Source organism: Syngnathus floridae, chromosome 6 (genome assembly GCF_059516105.1).
Source record: "Syngnathus floridae isolate MCC-2025c chromosome 6, RoL_Sflo_1.0, whole genome shotgun sequence".
In the NCBI taxonomy this organism is placed as follows: Eukaryota; Metazoa; Chordata; class Actinopteri; order Syngnathiformes; family Syngnathidae; genus Syngnathus; species Syngnathus floridae.
Window position 1 is genome coordinate 7,464,359 of NC_142418.1, and position 14,702 is coordinate 7,479,060.

Sequence of the window (14,702 nt, forward strand, 5' to 3'; positions counted from 1 at the left end):
TCTGCCCTCGTGAAGCCGACTAAATAAAGCCGCCGTGTTTTGGTTGGAAGACGAGAACGGGAGTAAACGGGCATGCTGGAAAAGGAGGCAGATTGCTTGAAACTAATGAGTTGCTTCAGAGGATCAAACAGAGGAGACTAAACAGATCATTCCCAGCCAAGGATACTTAACACGGCACAAACTGCTGCTGCGCGTTCTTCAGCGCAGTCACAAGGGGGGCAATTAAAAGAAAAAGGATATGAAAAACACTCAAATGGAGGTGGTTCTTTGGCACAAGTCGTCCTTCGAGTGGGGTGGTATGCTTTTTGACAGTCAGCCTGTGTAGCACACATTTACAATGTGAATAAAATACATATTGGAATTTGTTTTATGTGTGCGTGTTCATGTGAATGTGCAACGATGAACATATTCCCTCCTCTGAGGTCTTCTTTCAATTAAGCCATATACCAGGCAACAAAACAGCAGGTCCAATACATACAGATGCTATGAAATTAGCCTCTGGACACAAGTGTGCTTATTGTGCGTGTGCTTGCATGTTGGTAATGTGTCTTTTACCAAGAAATAGAATGGAGGTCTTAATCCATTCGTAACTGATGGGGGTATAACCAGAGTGAGAAAAGAGCAACAATAATGACGCAAACTGTCCTGCATCAATATATTGATATTTACGTCTTCCTCCACACGAACGATGTCTCACGAAGACAAACCCAAATACACACTCGCATTGATGGATGCGCTGTTTTTTTTTTTTTTTTTTTTTTTTGCTCATGTGCATTTGAAAGCAGGCGAAGCCATTTCACGCAAGCACACCTAATAGTGTTGACTTGATCCCCGCGGGGTGTGTGCGCATGCTGGATGAGGGAATCAGTGAAGTTCATCCTAGTCTAATCCCGTGAAGGTGATCCCGCACTGCAGTGAAAGCCTTGTGGACAAATGTATTGGGACACCTGGCCTCTATGCTAACAGAAAGTAAAAATCAAAGCTATTTTATTTAGAGAGAACTTAAAACAAACTCAGCTGAAAAGCAGAATGCTGTACATATACATAAAAATATATATATCAAAATTAAGACAGATGAGCTCGTCAAAGGAAAAGCTAATTTGGTGAAATGCTTTGGAGACAGAGAAAGGATTTTAGGATTTGGGTCTTTGATGATTTGGACATGTCCAGAGGAGAGAGAGGATGAGGAGGATGAAGCTGCTAGGTAAGAGAACTTGAGGAGGACCCAAGAGGAGGTTAATGGATCTTGTGAGGGAAGGCATGAGGGCAGGAGAATGCATGGAAAAAGATGACCCGCTGTGGTGACCCCAAACAAGACAAAGCAAAAGACTTCAGTCTAAATCTTAAACCTTTTATGGCCTAGAAGTTTTTTTTTTTTTTTAGAATATTTACCCCCCAAAAATATTGTACTACCATGGAACTGTAGGCTAGTGTGTTCCGATTTATGCACACATTATGGCTGTAAACGTTTATGTCCACATGCAGACTGTAGCAACATTTTGACTGTTCTCAGTTCCACTCATGATGTTACAGCAGAGAAACTAACAAGAGAGTTTTCGCCTTTCCTCAAAGGGCATCTGAAAAGTTGGACTCAGAGGGGTGCTAATGGTCCTCATTGTGTGTTTGTGCATTTGTGTATGCAACTGATATAGAGACTATGTAAGTTCTATAACCTTTCAGGGTCTAGTAGCCACAAAGGCACGGCACATTTATTTAAGCCGGCACCTTCAATACCTGTTTTTTTTCCCCTTACCCTCAACAAAGCATATGCTGTGGCACTATATACTGCATGTATATTTATTAGTGCATGACCTGTGCAGTTCACTTATCTCGAAAGGACCAGTGGGGTGTTTGCGGCGGATGTTAGTATAATGAGGTTTTAAATGTGGCGGTGAGAGAAGTGGCTCCCATCAAATTAGCCTTCCATTCATTCCCACTTAGAGGCTGCAACAGCTTCGCTTCATCTCCTTAGTGAGGATTGCCGCTCGACGTGCAGCCACAGGCTGTGACTCATCCCACCTCACACATAGTGGCAAAGACGGATGCCTTGTCATAAAATATCTTGGTCTTATATTCAAATTGCGGACGTGCTTTGGGTCGTAAACTGTAAAGTTCACGAAATCAAATTAGCAATGCCGGGGTTACCGTGTTGTCGCACTAAATTGCAGAGTGGAATGCATGAAGTGCCCTTTTAAAAGGTTCCCAAATTTGGAGGTAAAAATAGCACTGAACGAGAACATTAACGGCTGCACACAGTTCGGGAATAATTTGTGCTCGTTTACACCCGAAGCTCCATCATCCTTCATATATGGAACTTAGCATAAATCATCAACGCCCTCGCCTTCATCACCCGTGTTTACGACCAACGTCAATGCAAACCACCGGCACCGCTGTGGTGTCCATAGTAATCATCTGTGTCATCATTAAACATCATCACTGGTTCCTATAGCTGTAATTATTGTTATATTCCCCTCAAAAAGAAAGAAAAATGTTATTTGCATGCGCTAATGCATCTTACACAACCCCCTTTTCCCCCATTAGCGTTATCTTTAATGAACTCGTATTACTGTAGATTTTTATATTATATTTTGAACAGCTCTGAGTATAATGCGGTGCAGTTCCAACGTCTGCACACAACCAATTGCCACAACTATGAACATTGTTAATGGCGTTTGACTAAAAGTTCTAAATGAACAGAGGCAGATTCAAACACGCCTCGTGGATAAAATATGGCTTTTGCTGGGCTTAGTCCATCATCATCAATGAACGATAAAAACAAGAACATGTTGGACAGTTGTATGAAGATGATGAGCATTTCTGTCAAAATATGTTCTGGATGCCCCCACATGTTATTCTTATGACTATAATCCACCTGTTTTCATCCATTTTGACATTCTACTGAACTGACCTCGTCGAAAATTGATATTAAAGTGTTCACGGGCTCGCATTGCCCAACATCACGTGACCAAACCCAGAAAATAGCAAACGTAATTTTTATTTTGACAGCTGTTGTAACATGACATAGGATATTACATGAATTAATTTGACAAGTTGACATGTTGTTTAGTATTGAGTCAAATTCCCAATCACAGCAAAAGCAAATCTAAATCCAATGAAGTTTCCATTTAAATGGAGCTAAAATTTAGACATCAAGCCCTGTTGGCTTGCAGTGTGAAAAGTTTAATAATTAGCACTTCCTAAACCAATAAGTGGTTAAATATGGATCAGTGGAAAGTTTGAGTGAATGTCTCTGCAGGCAAAAAAAAATTAACCAGCTTTCGAGGGTTACAGAAAGGCTACAACGGAATATGAGCATAAAGTATGCATAAGCAGCCAGCTATAATGGCCAGATATACACAGCACATGCATTAATATTACACATAATGGCACATTTGCTTTTAATATTTTAGTGCGTGCAATTAATGCTGTGAGTTTCATCATTGGCAGCAACACGCTGGATTCAATAATAGCAGGGGGGGAAATAAAAAATAAAGATAAAACGCATTTCTATAAGGATAAGGTCTCCTTTATTCTCCTATGAGAGAAAAGTTTGCTTATCGATCAGAAGTGCATGGAGAATGAACTGTAACAGCCTAGTTATTAAAATCAATAGTAATAAGTCAAATACCTCAATCTGAGTTTGTCTCTTGACCCAATCGATGGATATAAAATTATCCTGCCCGGAGTGCAAGTAATCCTGCAGAAAGAGAAGAGTTGGGTCATGAATATAGATCAACACTACTACCCATCAAGTAGTGAGGAGAGAAAATTATACCACAAGAAACTATCAAATGATATTTTTTAAATTACCAATATGCATCTGGTTAGCGTAAGCGTGTCTTTGTTATTTTCCTTCTTGTTTTAAAGCTGCAACATGTCCCCACTAGAATCAAATCCTATCGCTCAGCCGTAACTTTGCAGCTCAACAGCTGTGACTTTTGTTCAAAGTCAAAAGTGAGACTGTTTGCAATTGCAATTTAAATTTGCTCAAGTGTTACATCTAATCTTCCTTCTTGTTTTGTCCTTTGTTCAGATGTCACATTTATTACCATTTTCTTCCCCTGTACTTCCTGCAGAAGACTGAGTTTTATTGTTACGAATATATATATATATATATATATATATATATATATATATATATATATATATATATATATATATATATATATATATATATATATATGTATATATTAATACCATATAAGGTTACTATAAGATTTGTCCGCAATAGAGACAACAGATGTCTCCATGTTGGCGTTTACGCATAATGCACACACAGGACCAATTTTTTTATTTTGAGTCACACCACCTACTGGAACATCAAAGGGGTGTTACCCGACCCGTACAAAATAGATCTGATAATATTTCATTCAGCCCACAGGCAAAAGGGAAAGCACAGATGTACCTGAGGGAGGCCCTCAATACCTGTGCTTACCCAAACTGGTCAATTGTGAAAAATACATCTAGTTCACAAATGGACAAGGGGAAGATGGAGGAGAAAGAAAATAGTCACAGACACAACGATAGATTCATTCCGTACATATCAGGTCTTTCTGAGAAGATTTTTATGCTACACTTTCAACCTGGTAACACAATGACACAAAGGCAAGTTTGGGGGGGTCTGGTGGTTGGGGTCAACACATCAAACATCAATTAAAAATGAAATCTAATGAGCAATTAATAATGTGCAGTTCTTTTAAAAAATATATGTTCTTCAATATTTAATAGGTGGCAGAGGAGTCCTGTGGGGGAATATAAAACAGATACACCCCACAACTGAACCTGCATTTGGCTCGGCCATGTTTCATGACAGATGACTCATCTATCGTGCATCCGGTTTGACTGTTGTTTTCTATTTCCAATATGCCGTTTTAATGTGAAGAGTAATTAGGCTGTGTGGTATTAAATCCTCCCGCTACCTATAAAAAAAACAATCTGCTTCAGACGAAATATTGCCCTGGAGCTTGATACAAATTACAAATGAGCTCACATACAATTGAGCTTTTTATATAGAATGAATTGGGATGGAGGAAATGTGTTTCATTTTTAAACGATGGCGTGACTTTAAATCATTTATTCTGGCTGTGAAATAAAACACCCAGCTGTGTGTGTGTTTCTGCACTGTACAGTATATCTGTGTGTACTTGTGTGCACGCTGGCCTGTATTTCCCTGAGCGTCAGGGGTGCTTGTAGATAAATGGCCGATTGGTATTGACTTCAATTTAGAAAATGCTGCCCTACACTTTTCTCTCTGCAAAACGCCGCCGCCGCTCCCAGGGAGGGAAATCCAGGACTGTTCTGCCAAAAGGAAATGTATTACCGAGGGTCACCGGCTCAAGTTTAGGGGATTGACTGCCTCCACAAACACACACAGTCACACATACACACACACACACACACACACACACACACACACACACACACACACACACACACACACACGCACGCGCATAGAGAAAGTAGAAAGCACCGCTTGTCATGACAGAGCTTCTGATGTGCGTTGCGGGGGCTGGGGCTATGCTGTCATTGATGAAACGTAGCAGTGACTTAAGAGTGACGGCTACCGACCGACTGAAGGCAGGCCACGGGCGGATATGTCACAGCTAGTTTAGAGCCGCCATAGCATCCCTTTTTACCCAGCCGAGTTTGACTCGTATGATTCAACTCGTTTGTTGTTTACAAGCCCGGGCAGTCCTGGCAGCGGCCCAGGCTTAAATGGATGAAAAGCAATAGGTGGAGATTGTGCCTTGACAGCAGCCAAACCTGCACTTAGACCTCATACAGACTTAGATTTAGCTCACCACAAACTTTAACTGTTCACTCGGATTGTTGCAAACTGAGAGTGAAATGTGACCAGTGGTGGAAAGTACTGATATTTTGCAACAGTACGCAAGTAGATATTTTATGGCCAGATTTGACATTGTAAGATAATCAGCAGCATTTTACGACCATATTACAGCACTCATGAAATAATATTTTAGATTTTTTAATTTTTGATGTAAAATTACGGACAGTGCAATATTACTCCAAGTAGTAGCCACAATATTAGCTGGACGGCACACATGCACGCACGCACGCATACACGCACACACACAGACGCACACACACAGCATCACTTCACAAGATATCAAACATTGACAAAAAATCCCTTTTTAGTGCTGCCTGTTGGCACAGTAACTCAGAGCTAAAGGAAGTCATACGCTGGCAGAATATTAATAATGTCAAGCCAATCACATTGCTGAATGGGGAGGGCGACAGATATTTGCATATGAGAGGTGAGGGAGTCCAGCCAACACACAAGCGCTCATACACCACATTACCAGTGTCGCGGGATGAGTGGTTGGGTCTGTCCAAAAAAAGGAATTTATTTTGTGTAAATGCTTTGCATATTACGAGTGGTAAAGGTTGCGGTTTAATAAATGCAATTATTTAATGACCCTGTGATTGACCACACTTCTCTGAATAAAACACACATTTTAAAATGAGTCGGAGCGTAGTCTTGCAAAACAAAATGCTTCTGATGAAGGTCACCCGTATCAAAGACTATTTTGTCTTTGCGGCCAGGAAGCGTGGGCGGGCTTGTTTCGACCTCGCCGAAATCAATCATAGCGCTAATGAGATACACAAATATAAATAACTGGCTATTAACTGGGAGCAATCAGACGTGAAGACGAAAAATGGATAAATACACGGCAGCAACCTGTTGGAACTAATTCCTTCAGGAGGAAGGGGGTGGAGGTTTACTGTAATAATGTTTACCTTTATTAATCACGGTTATCAGCATTGCCTGCACCCCTAAAAGTGGATAATACTGTTTTGAAACAATGGGATTATATAGTAATACGGCATAATCTGAAATTTAGTTTATGGTGCTTCGAGAACAATTAAAGCAATATTAAGGAATCATTGGGTTATTTGCCGCTCCCCTCGTACTATTGCGATATCAACCATTTTTAAAGAAACTATTCTATTTTACTTCTGGGTTGTGAATGAGCGGCCCAAAAAATCTGGTATACCCATGACGTCAGAATTAGAAATTTGGACCTGCAGGGTATATCAGGCCATAGGGGATTCTCCCATTTAACATACTGTAGCAAAGATGTTCATTGAATCACTGCATATTGTAGCTCCAATCAAGTTCTCTGTAAGAATTCCTACAAACAGCATGTGATGCGTCGGGGTGGCCAATATGAGAGCCATGGGATTAGGAGATGAGCCCATTCATTGGCCATTAGTGTTCCGAGAACCAAGTCACTGTCTGCTCAGTGAAGCGCAATCAATGCATTACATTGAGCTGCGTGGTTTCTATCAAGAATTGTTTGTCTGCTGAGAGGTGACGTTTGGACAACGGATTGATAAAACAAAAAGGCTCAGCTGTCGGGTTGTGTGAGGAGGATTAGAACAACAAAGCAACGTGGGCATTGAGTCATTGATTGATGGATGAACAAGTTTGGTCCCTTGTGCATTTTTTACTGAGTCTGTCATTCTTCATCTAGTGGTTTTGTCTCTTTTGGTCATTTCATAATTATGAATTCAAATGGCTGCCAGATATGAACTACCCTGCACATTTATTCTAAAATTAGTTAGCCATGAAGTATAATACTCTCGAGGTACTTATATTTGTTAATGAATCAATTTTAAAGGCATCGTTGACTCATTGAAGAGCTGCTCACCTCATATTGGCCTCGTGCGAGAGAATTACCATCCGCTGTAAATCCATATTTCCAGTAGGTCTTTGGGCATTGTCTGTGAAATGTGTTTTATTCTGGAGCCTCTAGAGGCTCTTGTGTTGATTCCTCATTGGGCCTTTTCCCCACCATCAAAGAAACATTTCAAATACGTGTTTAGTTTACAAGCTTGTGCATTTAATACAAATGTTACGCAACAGAGACAACTTGGCATGCGTTAAAATTAGGTTAAAGATGGATGTAAAGGAGAGGATTCGGTCATCTTTCAAAACAAAATATTTTTCGGCCTCGGCTCATAAAAAAAAAAATTCTCTCTTATTAATCCTGGTATTCTGCAAATGTTGAATCAAAGGCAGCTGATCAGAGCTGACAAAGCACAAAGAGAGAGGTATGTGATGAATTGAAATGAATATCTCATAGCCATCGTGCTGTGCTTTGTGGATCACCGAGTGAACAGCATGAGATTGGCGAGCCCACAGAGAACCAATGGGTATATCTTGGCATGAGTCAAGCCTCCTCAGACCACAGTTCGATCTTGCCGATTGAACCAGGACAGCAAATAGATCACCTCCTGCCATCCTAAAATGGCCAGGCTCGTGATTGGGGAGGAAAGGGAGTCGTGAGTGAGGGTTAATGAATACGGGCCGCATTGATCCACTTCCACCGGGCTCCTTTCTTCTCCTGGCATGCACCGCTTCTCTAGCGGCAGGCCAAATGCTGCTCCAGCATTTTGCTGCGAGCGACCACGCACAACGCAGACTCCCGGATGGTCAGCGAGACATCGAATAGGAGCTAAGGGAGGACAGCGGCTTATACTGGTCACTAATACGTAGATCAGTCAGTGAATTGTTGCATTGATGAAACACCAACTCACAGTAATTAATGTTGTTTAGCGGTTTGGCAATGTGATTGTCGGAGCTGACTTCAACGTTGCAGCACAATTCGTCCTGATCATTGGTGCTTATTGCTCTATAGCACATGCGTCTGCCCCCATCACTGCCGGGTCAGCGAGCTCGGCCGCTCTCAGCATTGTAAGCTAAATCATTTCACAAAGAATATTTCGGGCCTGTCATCAAAATTTGTGGTGGAGTCTGTAAAAGTTACTTGAGTGTGTAAAATTATGGAGCAATTCTTGAAAGAGCAGCAAACCGCTCAAGCGTGACTGAGAATGACTGATAGCTGTAGTCTATTGTAGCATAATGTGAACGTCTATGGGGGAGTGGAGACAATTCCAGTTAACTTTGGTTGAGATGTAGAAATGGTTGCTGTCTCATTTTCATACTTATGGACTGTTTTGTTACCTGTAGATGAATTTCTTCATTTGACATTTATGTTTTTTTGAGTATGTGGAAATGTGGAAGGATGACAACCAGCTCAGGGAGAACAGGCTAACTCCAGACAGAAAATTTGTAGTTATAACATTATCAAATGCCAGAGAGCCATTCAGACTTTGACCGTACTGTTCTTCAAAGTCTGGCTGATTTAAACGATACTGCCTCAGACAAAGATTTTTTTCACTGATGTCTTGGCAGCTACATGCACAGGAAAGATCTGCTGTTGTTATTTTCTTGTGTGTGAATCAGACTATGTAGCCAACCAGAGCTGGCAGCGTTGTTGGAGTCACATTTCAAGAGTCTCCACCTGGAGCCAACTCCAGAAATGACTGCAAGATATGCTTGTGTTGGTAAGGTTAGGTCTGACGTCTTGATGGAAAGTGATGATCATCTAAAATCTTATGGAAAGTCTTAATAGAAGAGTAAGGGAAATAAATCCATATTTTCTCCCATTCAATACTGGTGCAGCTTTAGTAAGGCAACATGTTGGCTGTGAAGGAGCAACCTGGACAACTTTATGCAGCATGTGGCTTTACACTAACGAATGTCTAGCCTCCGCCCTCGTTTCTTCCCGGTGTAATATTGACCCCAAGCATCTAAAGAAGTAAGGCGAGCACAGCCAGCGTGAAGCTCGGTTTGACATCAATGTTCCACAGTAAATCTTTTTCTGTGCCAATTCCGAAGCACAAACGCTGACCTCCACATTTCCATGTATCAAGGAAGTGGACACGGTAGTTCTACTTTTATGCAATCAATTACTTGGAGTAATAACAGTGATTTATGAGTCATTTTCTTCAGTGGAACAAAAAAAAAAAGTTGGCAAATCCTTTTGTCACTCACTGGACAATTGCACAAGCCAATATAATAGAAAGCGGTTAAAAAAAGAACTTGTGATGGATCAAAAATTTTCCTTTTATATACCTGCGAATGCGGCAGAAAAATTCTAAATTTGACATGAATTAAAAACTCCACAGGCAGGATTGCCAACCCTAGCCAACACAGCCTCAAGTTCAAGCAACCAATCATCAGCACGCCCTCTCAAACGTTCCGGGGAATTCGACCAGGGGAGATGGGGAAGTTGGTTCAAATTGATTCCTGCGTGATTCATGCAGGTGGTCATAAAACAGAAGGCTGGTTATTCCAGCTGTAATCATGTAGTAACTTTAAACGGCAGTGCCTTGCCTGTTGAGGAACGTCATGTGGGAGTCAGCCAATGAGAGTTGACTGGCTGTTAATTGGCGAACCCGTTAGCCCTATAGCACGGTGAATGCCTCCGGGCGTCAGTTTTGGCCTTGCATGAAGGTACCAATCACATGACCACCTATGGGGGAGGTTGTCATTCATTTTAACTTGTGGGAGGAGGAAATATTGAAATAGCAAACAATGTTTACCTTATCATAGATGTGTAGTTGTGTAAGCCATTTCTACTTCACAGTAGACACATTGGATTTGAAATAATCCCATATTGGATATTCTTTCTTTTACTCCTCTTCCACTGTATTGTTACGTAAATCTACAGTAACATTAGTTCTTGTAGCAAAATGGCCACCCCCAAATTCTGCCATGTGGTGAAAAATGTCTGTTATCATATATGCTCAGTTAAAAAAAAAGAAATACAGTGAGACCACAAAAGATGACGATATGGCGAGGCACAACAGTATTTGCTTTTAGAAAATGCGATTGGGAAAGCCTGCTTTCCAATGTCAAGAGATATTTCACTGCTGTCATTCGCCGATAATTGAAAGCACACAGAATATTAGTTGGAGCGATAACCCACCAAACTTGCTGTAATGGCTTTTTGAAGCACACCGCAAATTTGTTTGAATTATTAATCTCGCTGAATTGACACACCCTCACGCATAATGCAATGTCAGACTACAAAGTAATTCCATAAAACTGATTTAATAGTTACTGTATCAATTTCCAGCACGGCATAACTCTTTGCCTGATCCCATTTCACACGTTCTGAGGAAGAAATGGTCTCCAGCTGTGTCTGCTCATCTCTCTCCAACAGTTCAACGATGGATCCGTGACTGATAGCCAAAAGGGAGAGTGAGAAAGAACAATACTGCGGTAAACAGTAGACAGAGGGGGGTGCAGGGGAGCCATAGGCACAGCAGGCGGGAAAAGTCATATATTCAGTGTGCTAACTGACCTTTCCATGCTCATGCCCCCTGTAATAAAATTAGCACTGCAGCTACAACCGTGGGCCATCAATCAATTATGAGGCCAAACCCGCCTTCACCCCCTTAACTAACAGTTATCTCTTCCCCAGTATGTCACCTGCTGTCAAACTGCCTCACCGCCTTCACATGGAAAATATTTAAATCCTCTTCAAGCCCATATTTGTTACCTCCAATGACACTGTATTTTGGTACAGTCCTTTTTCATCTGTCAATCATCTTTTTTTGTTTTGTACCCCTCTGAAAGTTGTTCTTTGATTTGTTAAACAAATATTGAATTCCCTTTGTTGCTCACATAATTGTATTTCCCATGAATAATGTCAAGCAACATAGGGTGGTTCGCTATTGTTTTTTTAATTCAAAAGCATCATCTCATTTTGTTGCAGGGATAAAAGAAAAACTGGAGAGGATTTATTGAATTTTTAATGACTATACACACCTTATTATTCTTGGTCACTGAGGCTTTACATCTTTCCTGATTTGGAACATGTTTGCAACATCATATACTCAGTTTTAATGTGGAAATGTTTTATTGCAGTGCCTATAGTTCATACTTGATTGGATTGCCTGTTGTTATGGCTGCCACCATTATATTCCAAAGCAAATTTTACACGTCTTTTTGTACTTATATTGATCATCCAAAAAATATCTCATTGCTTCTTTTATGGATTGTGCCTGAGATTTTTCTTGTCTTCTGTCTATTGTTGTGATCTAATGTTTACAGACATCTCTTCTTGTGATAGAATGAATGTAAGTGCATCAATGTTGTAGTGTCCAAAACAAATTTCCCTGAGGGATCATAAATATCCTCCTATCCTGTGTACACTAGCTGTGAACCGAAGACAGCTTGGCATATATAGCAGCAGCATCTACATTGACTATAATCCAATACGGGAACTGAGCCAAAAATGTAATAAAAGTGCTCAGTTATGATTGACAGATAGTATTTAATTTAACATTTTTTTATTATTGTGGTTGCACCGCATCATATTAGGAAGTGTTATATACTCACCGTGTGTGTGTGTGTGCGTGTGTATCTATCTATCTATCTATCTATCTATCTATCTATCTATCTATCTATCTATCTATCTATCTATCTATCTATCTATCTATCTATCTATCTATCTATCTATCTATCTATCTATATATATATATATATATACATATATATTACATTATACATTACATTATATTATATATAAATGATGGTAATATATATACATATATACATATATATAAATATATATATATATCGCCAAGTAATCTATAAAATGAGTCTTTTCAATCATATCTATAAATTATGAACACATACACATATTGGGAATATAACCATTTAGTAAATTTAATCATTTGGATACTATGCACATTAATCATTGTCTTTTAAGATGACACTGAACATATCACTTTAAACTACTTACAAGTGGCGCCGAGCAGCCCCACACTGACTTGTTAGCTGGTTAACAACTGAGCACAAGATTAGCAAGCAGAGTGACAGGACTTCAGGCAGTTGTAAGGATCAGAAGTGACACAAGTAACGTTTCTATCCAGCAGTTACATTCAGCACCTTTTTTTAAAATATATATTATTGGATTGTACATCCTCGAAACTGCAACATCAAACTGATGAATTACAGTTACAGTCAATTGTGAATAACATTGGCTTGTTTGAGCTTCCTACGGATTTTAGAATTTTAGAACTGCAACCCCCCCCCCCCCCCCCCCCCTCATTAATATTACTCATACGAATAATGACTCCAGCAAATGTTTTGCAAAATTATCAACTCTGGGCTGTGATAAATTAGCACTGATGCCATTTGAACCTCCCATATAGTCCAATGAGGAGAAAGAGCAGAAATTGCCCAATACCGCAAAGTATTTATATCATTCCCATCAATCAAGTTCTAATTAAAACTGGAAGTGACTGGGTTACATTTATAATGATGGCCATGTGTGGCATTGAGCCAAATTCCCAGTAGCAAAAAAAAAAAAAGCGGTCCGTGTGTGTGTATGGTCCTTAAACAGAGGCTCCTTCATCTCCTGCATTGAAATGACGCTTAAAATCTCACTGGTGACTTTTACTCCTGAATCCCTCATTGTGCCTTTCCATCTACATACAGACGTCCTCATAATTCAAGGTATAATTCATTTTATGGTCGACTCTACAAGATCATTTCACTTCCAGTGCTAAACAAATGCGTTAGAATCTTCATCCAGCCACCCATTTCCAGGAGCACACCACAGCTGACTTTATGTGAGAACTGGGGTACACCCCAGACTGGTCGCTAGTCCATCACAGAGCACATTGAGACAAACAACCCTTCACATTCACACCTCTGGACTGGTTTCCAGAAATGTATTAGAACTACTGTCATAAAATCGACGAGAGACCATCCAGCATCATGAGGTGCTCTATTGAAGATTCTCAATTTATGACATCTTGTGTGTCTAGCCATTTATTTTCTAGAACTCTTGTCCTCAGATTGACTTTGCATTCCGCAGTGTTAACTAGTCAATCTCCCATCCAGACAAATTATCTACCTCTTTTAGCCAATCGAAACAGCTCTCATTATTCCCTTTAAATTCAGCATGGAGCCACGCGGACTACAAGGCATGACGATGCAGGCATGCAATAAAATTCAACTGCAAGATTGCCACAGGTCTAGTGGTGGCTACATGCCTGTCTACAAGAATAGTGCCTCAGAGTGTTCAACCCACAGGAGGGCCTGAGCCCATATTAATACCAAAGCTTCTTTGACCGTGAGGCAGTTCTAGGTCCACCAGGTCAGTGAGAGGAAATTAAACTTAATTTGCTGCTTTTTACTGTGTGGGGATGTTAGCATGTGATCGGGGAATGTGATCGTTCAGTTTATAGTAAATTTCACGTACAGTATAACATCAATAATAATATACTAACATCAAAACTAAAACTGGGATTAAAGTGCTTCTAGAATCATAAAAACATGATTTGGATAATTACGTAAATGTAGTATATCCATTTAAGGATCTAAACCTTACATTTTGTTCCTACAGTATTTGTATTTCGCCAAGGTCCACGTCGTCCCCTTCAGCCCCATCTTTCGCCCTCGTTTCACTCTTAATTCCGTCTCCTTTCACTCGCCGTGTCTCTCTCATCTTTGGAAGAGATAACAGTGTGCTTTCATCTTCCTTCTCCCCATAGAGAAGACTGCCCAACAGAGCCAGAGCAGCCGAGTCAGCATTTCTGTTCCTCTGTGATGTCACGGACCCCCCTCCGCCCCACCCCAACCTCGACCCATCGCTGGCACATCGTGCACATACACAGACGCACCCGTTGCATTAAAAATAAGAATAAATACTTTAAGTGGGAGGGGGTTATACATGAGCCCGGCGAGAGGAAGTGGGAAAACACTGGTGCACTGCTGCAGAAAGACACCTATCGACCCAGAGTTCAACCTTTTCCTCTACATTGGGAAGATTGTTTTTTTTCCAATACCGGTTTGAAAGGAGTTGGTGGAGGGG

General features: G+C 40.5%; 1 long non-coding RNA gene across 2 annotated transcripts in view; it reads right to left on the bottom strand.

Annotated features, from left to right (window-relative positions):
• Positions 1–217: 217 nt before the first annotated feature.
• LOC148396259 (uncharacterized) overlaps positions 218–14,702 on the bottom strand; it is a 49,799-nt gene continuing 35,314 nt past the window's right edge. Inside the window, exons 1-3 of one of the 2 annotated variants that reach the window (XR_015859213.1) lie at positions 7,674–7,807; positions 3,629–3,697; positions 218–317 (exon numbers count right to left, since the gene is read on the bottom strand). This is a non-coding gene — a long non-coding RNA (uncharacterized LOC148396259). Of the gene's footprint in view, positions 318–3,628; positions 3,698–7,673; positions 7,808–14,702 lie in introns of those variants that run through there. The other variant, XR_015859212.1, reaches the window with a different exon arrangement.